Consider the following 6,000-nt stretch of genomic DNA (forward strand, 5'->3'; position numbering starts at 1 on the left):
GTACTGAGCATTCTCAGTGGCCACAAAATAGGGACTCTAAGGGAACAGAAAAGTAATAATGGGAAAGTAAGAGAAAGAAATATCATAAAATAAGACAAGACTGGTTAATATTTTGCACGGGGCCACTGCACATTGCACCAGTAAGTTTAATACTAACATCCATAGGCCACTTCTGTCTCGAGCAATAGGTTATTGAAGACCGTTTGCTGAAGAGTTCTAGCAGAAAAGGAACATTAGCAATCTTTATGTCTTATGAGAAATTTCCTGGAGATGTTTGAGGCAAGCAAGATGTTAGATTAAATAAATCTTTGACCTGATCCAGCTGAGTTTCTCTTTGCTTTCGAACTGAAAGACAACTCAAAGCATTCTGCCGCAGCCATTGCTTCTACACGGGAAGCGTGACAATATGACCTGAGGCTCAACAATGTACTTAGCATCATACACCGCAGGGGCTTCAGATGACTCTTGAGTGGAATTCAAAAGACATTTGTGCTAGTTGCTGCCTGATCTCCTCTTGCTCCCATGTTAACGATTGGTATCTCTGTTCCTCCTGAATAGTTCCCAACCCTAAGCCAAAATATTCAAGACAGATCTCCTTCTGTTTCTGATGCCGGCTTGTTCTTCTCGCACTTGTAAGAAATGAAGGCAAACTAATTCCAGTGTTGTGCTTAGAACTCAGAAACTCAGAACCAGCTTAGAAAAGGCAACGGGCCAGGTTATCTCCGGGACCGCCTTCTGCCACACGAATCCCAGCGACCAATTAGGTCCCACAGAGTGGGCTTTCTCCGGGTCCTGTCAACTAAACAATGTCGTTTGGGCGGGACCCAGGGGAAGAGCCTTCTCTGTGGCGGCCCCGGCCATCTGGAACCAACTCCCCCCAGAGATTAGAATAGCCCCCACCCTTCTTGCCTTTCGTAAGCTTCTTAAAACCCACCTCTGTCGTCAGGCATGGGGGAACTGAGATATTCTTTCCCCCTAGGCTTCTACAATTTATGTATGGTATGTTTGTATGTATGATTGGTTTTTAAAATAAGGGTTTTTAGCTGTTTTAGTATTGGATTGTCGCATGGTGTTTTTATCACTTGTTAGCCGCCCCGAGTCTACGGAGAGGGGCGGCATACAAATCAAATCAAATCAAATCAATTCAATTCAAATCAAATCAAATTAAAAAAAAAAAAAGACCCAGGATACTGAAGGAATGGCATCCTATCCTACCTTTATTTTTAACATTAACAGGGTACACATACAGAAGGTTGAGGGTAAAGATTTGTTCTCCAAGCTTGTGGGTTGGTTTCCAAACGTTTCATTACCAGACTAGGTAACATCTTCAGCGGAGTTTCAACTCCGGCGAAGATGTTACCTGGATCGGTAATAAAATGCAAAGTGAGCACGCACAAAATGTGCACTTCCAAACTTGTATCAAAGGTAAGTAAATTTCACCACTACATCATATTGCTGTGAGCCGCCCCGAGTCTATGGAGAGGGGCGGCATACAAATCTAATAAAATAATAATAATAATAATAATAATAATAATAATAATAATAATAATAATAATATCATGGCAGTGTTATTCTCGTAAGCAGCAGTCTAACATTAAGTTAGACAGAAGACAGAAAAATCAGACATCGGCTCAGATGATTCTCAGTCATTCAGATCATGGTTGTCCCCAATGCGTTCTGGGTTCTGGGTTGCAAATTTCTAGATGATTATCAAGTGGCAGAAGGGTTTTGTGACATCACCTTTTTATCCTTGATAATTATCTATAGTTTTGTTGCCCAGATCTTGTACAGTAGTCCTAATACAAACGAAACAATATTGCATTATGCTATTTTCATTTCTACATAACCCAGGTTTTCTTCCATCTCTGTAAATGGTAATTGAATAATATACTCATCAGTCAATAAACCTTCCAACTCCTGTTTACAAGCATCTATTCATAATCGATTTATAATGGTAGCTAGCCTCCCAGCAATAAAAGGCAGCTCTACATTAGCAGGCCTATTGAAAGATTTGGTTTGGAGGTTGAAATTTGTGGTTTTTATGAAATACAAGTCCTCTCTTCTTTTTAGAAAAGATTCTGTTCTCACACAGATTTATCTTCATGGTTGAGCAGGTTTTTGCCTTAATTGGTATTTCGCAGTTTCTGCATGAAATGCTAACTGCCTTCCTTCGCCCCTTTACATATGAGATGGGACTTGAAATTAATAAGCAATGTAGCAGATGTACTTACATGCACTTAAGATGTAGATCTTTCCACTTCGTTGGGTGATCTAAATGCAGCAAGGACTGAACCCAAGTAGGTAGTGCTTCCTATCTAAGACTGCTTAGAGTAATAGGATGAAATTGATCCAGAATTAAATCAGTAAATGGTTCAGTGAATGCAGAGTGTTCTGAGCATTCTGTTGCTACTACAGGTAGTCGTTGACTTACAATTTGGGATAAACATCTTCTGAATGGTGTGGGAGCAGGAATATATTTCCAGAGGAAAAATATTGCAGACTACAGGAACCAGGAGCACTACTCAGGTGACCCTGAGGACACAGATAAACCTCCAAGTGCTTCAACAACCCTCTAAAAGGATGTAGATTACTAGCTGTCTGCAAGGAGTATAAACCCTTCCATTCCCCACTATCCTGTCAGAGCTGAAGAAGCTCCTTGGATGAGAAGTGAAACATCTTCAAAGAAAAAAACAATAAAATCAAGTTGCCTCCTGAAAAATGTACCCTTGGGACAACCATCTCTACAAACTCATCGATTTACAATTACAACAGTTTATTTAATGACCATTTAGTTATAACAGCACTGAAAAAAGTACTGTATTTTTCCGAGTATAAGACACACCTTTTCCCCCCTAAAAGAGGCTAAAAATTTGAATGTGCCTTATACTTTGAATGTAGCTTTTTTCCAAAGCTTTTTTCCCCCCAGCCCTAACGAAGCGCTAACAATCTTCCTGGCTCTTACCAGTTTGCAGGGTTTTTTCATTGCTAATCGCTCCAAGGAAGTTTTTTTTCCAGCCCTAACTAGGGGATAAAATAATGTGCTGAAGCTGACCAGACTAAGGACCCTAGCCAGATGAATATCTAGTAGGCAGATTCCCCACCACCTCCATTTTCCTCCCCAAAATCTAAAGTGTGTCTTATACTCTGAAAAATATAGTAACTTCTATAACCATTTTCACACTTATGACCCTTGCAGCATCCCCATGGTCACATAATCAAAAGTCAGACACCTGTCAACTGATTCATATTTATGATGGCTCAGGTCCCAGGATCATGTGATCCCCTTTTGCAACCTTCTGACAAAGTCAATGGGGAAGCAGATTCACAGAAAAACTGAGTTAACCTACTTAACAACTGCAACTGTTAAGTAGAAACAACTGTTTTTACATAAATTCTACATAAATTGTAATTCTCTTCTGTCTGATGGAATTCCCAACCATAACCCTAACTCTACCTTCATAATGTATAGGTTGCCCTATGCATATGGTATATGTTTGTATATATATGTGTGTGTACTGTATAGAAGGAATACTCTTTAAAAAATACTCTAGGTATAACTGCAACTGAGACAATCGTCAGATAAAACAAATCTTTGTTCAGGACAGAAATGTAATTTGACAAAGTGTTTCAGACATTACCCTTCCTAGTTCCCATGAAGATGGGTGAAGCACACCCACAGTTGCAATGTAAATGTTACTATAGCCTTATAATGAAAGCAATATTAGTTTGCATGTAAGGGATCCTAAGTGCTGTCTGAGCTTGCTTGTTTTCTTGCAGATGTTTCATTACCTTAATTAGGTAACATCACCAGTGCTAGTTATTATTTATTATTATTATTATTTATTTATTGAATTTGTATGCCACCCCTCTTTGAGGAGTCGAGGCGGCTCACAAAATGTCAAAAACAATATACCATATACATATCTCAATATCCAATTAATATACTAAAAATCTTTAAAAACTCTAATAAGATTTAAAATCATTCATTACCATTCATACAGCAAAGCATACTACACTCATCAGCCAGGGGGCTAGGGTCTAATGGCCCCAAGCCTGGCAGCATAGGTAGGTCTTTAGACTCTTGCAAAAGGTGAGGAGGGTGGGGGCAGTGCGAATCTCCAGGGGGAGCTGATTCCAGACGGATGGGGCCCCCACGGAGAAGGCTCTTCCCCTAGGTCCCGCCAAATGACATGGTCTAGTTGACAGGACCTGGAGAAGGCTGGCTCTGTGGGACCTAACCAGGACTCATGCGGCAGAAGGCGGTCCCGGAGGTAATCTGGTCCGATGCCATGTAGGGCTTTATTGATCGTAACCAACGAATTGAATTGTGTCCGGAAACGAATCGGCAGCCAATTGCAGTCCGCGGAGTGCTGGAGAAATATGGGTATGCCTATATAGTAACTAGCAATGATGATGTCACCTAGTTAGGACCCTTCATTTCAACCCTGAGCTGCAAATATTCTCCTTTATTAATTTGCAGATCTTTGGTTCCCAAACTCAGAAAGCTGAAAACATCTCAGTATGGAGTACTTGCCATATATAAATGACATCTAGTATGTCTGTGTCCAAGATGAATTAATCTACTTTGGGTATATTGATTTATACAGAAGATGTGATATCTGGCCTTTTGAGGCAAGAATACCAGCCCTATAAAGCTATCGTAATATCCCCTTTTCCTCCAGATGTTAACAATGGTATCAGCATAGGGTTATTATTTTATGTTCATAGCAGTTCACAGTTCTTCCTCTGTCCCAATTTTCAATACAATTTGAATGAAAATAAATAAGTTATTTATATGCAGAATTGCATAACCCTTCTCCGCTTCATCTCCGTCAAGGGAGCTGTTCGCCTACTGAAATGTTGCTATTGTGTAACTGAAGAGTAGTTCACCTAGAAAGGGATTTACATTTCTCGCAATCTCTTTTGATAAGGAAATGCAGCATTTTCTGATCCTGCCTAATCCTAGGGCCCTTAATGAGTTGCTACCCAAACAATCTCTCCAAATTCCCACCTCAATGTAAAATTTAAAACAAAATACGGATAAAATAAGCAAAGGATCTAAGGCTACTATTGTGAATTTTCGTATGTTTTCCTCAATCTCAAAAAAACCAAACTGGAGCACTCTCCAAAAATCATACGAAATGAAATTCAAGATTGGAAAGAAAATCTGTGTAAACAAACTTCATTCCAAATAACAAACACAAAAGCAAGGTATTCTATAGAAAATAAATGTAATTGCAGCATATCTCATGTTAAAATGAAAAAGGCATAAATATTACTTGTCAAACAAATTACGTAGTACAATACAAAGTTTTTGGTTCTCATAATGCACTGCAGAACAATTTGCTATCGCTGTATATCGGAAGAGAGGGAGAGAGAGAGAGAACAAGAAAGAGAGAGAGAAAAAAGAAAGAGAGAAAGAAAGAAAGGAGGGAGGGAGGGAAAGTGCAAATTAACATGTCACAATATCTTTTTCAGTACAGAAAATTTCAGATTGTAGCAAACATCCTGTACAAACTCCTCAGTTTTTAGATTTATCACAATTTGTCATACAAAAAGTCTGCATTTGATGACTCCTAGAAGCCATGGGCTTTTGCTGGCCATAAAGAACTTAATTTCTGAAGAAAGGTGTGGCTGTTTGCCTTATTAGTTAAGAGCAGTGATGGGCTCCTACGGGAACACAGTTCCGGTAGTAAATTTGGAACTCCACCCCAGAGCACCCAATTTGCACTGAAAGATGTTGAAACAAAATGCATAAGCCACAGTGTGGAAGTAAAACCTTTGGTAGCCTATCACTGATTAAGAGTCTAATTTGGAGGATAGAATATTAAACTAGTTCAAGAACCCATATAATATGAAATTTGATGCAGAATTTTATGCAGTTGGCTCATTATTTACTTTTAATAAATAAAGCAATAGGACTGGATGCTGTTTGTTAGTAGGATTCACTGGACTAGAGATTTCCAGTCTTTCACTATGAGTTGTATTGTGTTGGGGTGG

The sequence above is a fragment of the Erythrolamprus reginae genome, chromosome 2 (assembly GCF_031021105.1).
Source record: "Erythrolamprus reginae isolate rEryReg1 chromosome 2, rEryReg1.hap1, whole genome shotgun sequence".
Lineage (NCBI taxonomy): Eukaryota > Metazoa > Chordata > Lepidosauria > Squamata > Dipsadidae > Erythrolamprus > Erythrolamprus reginae.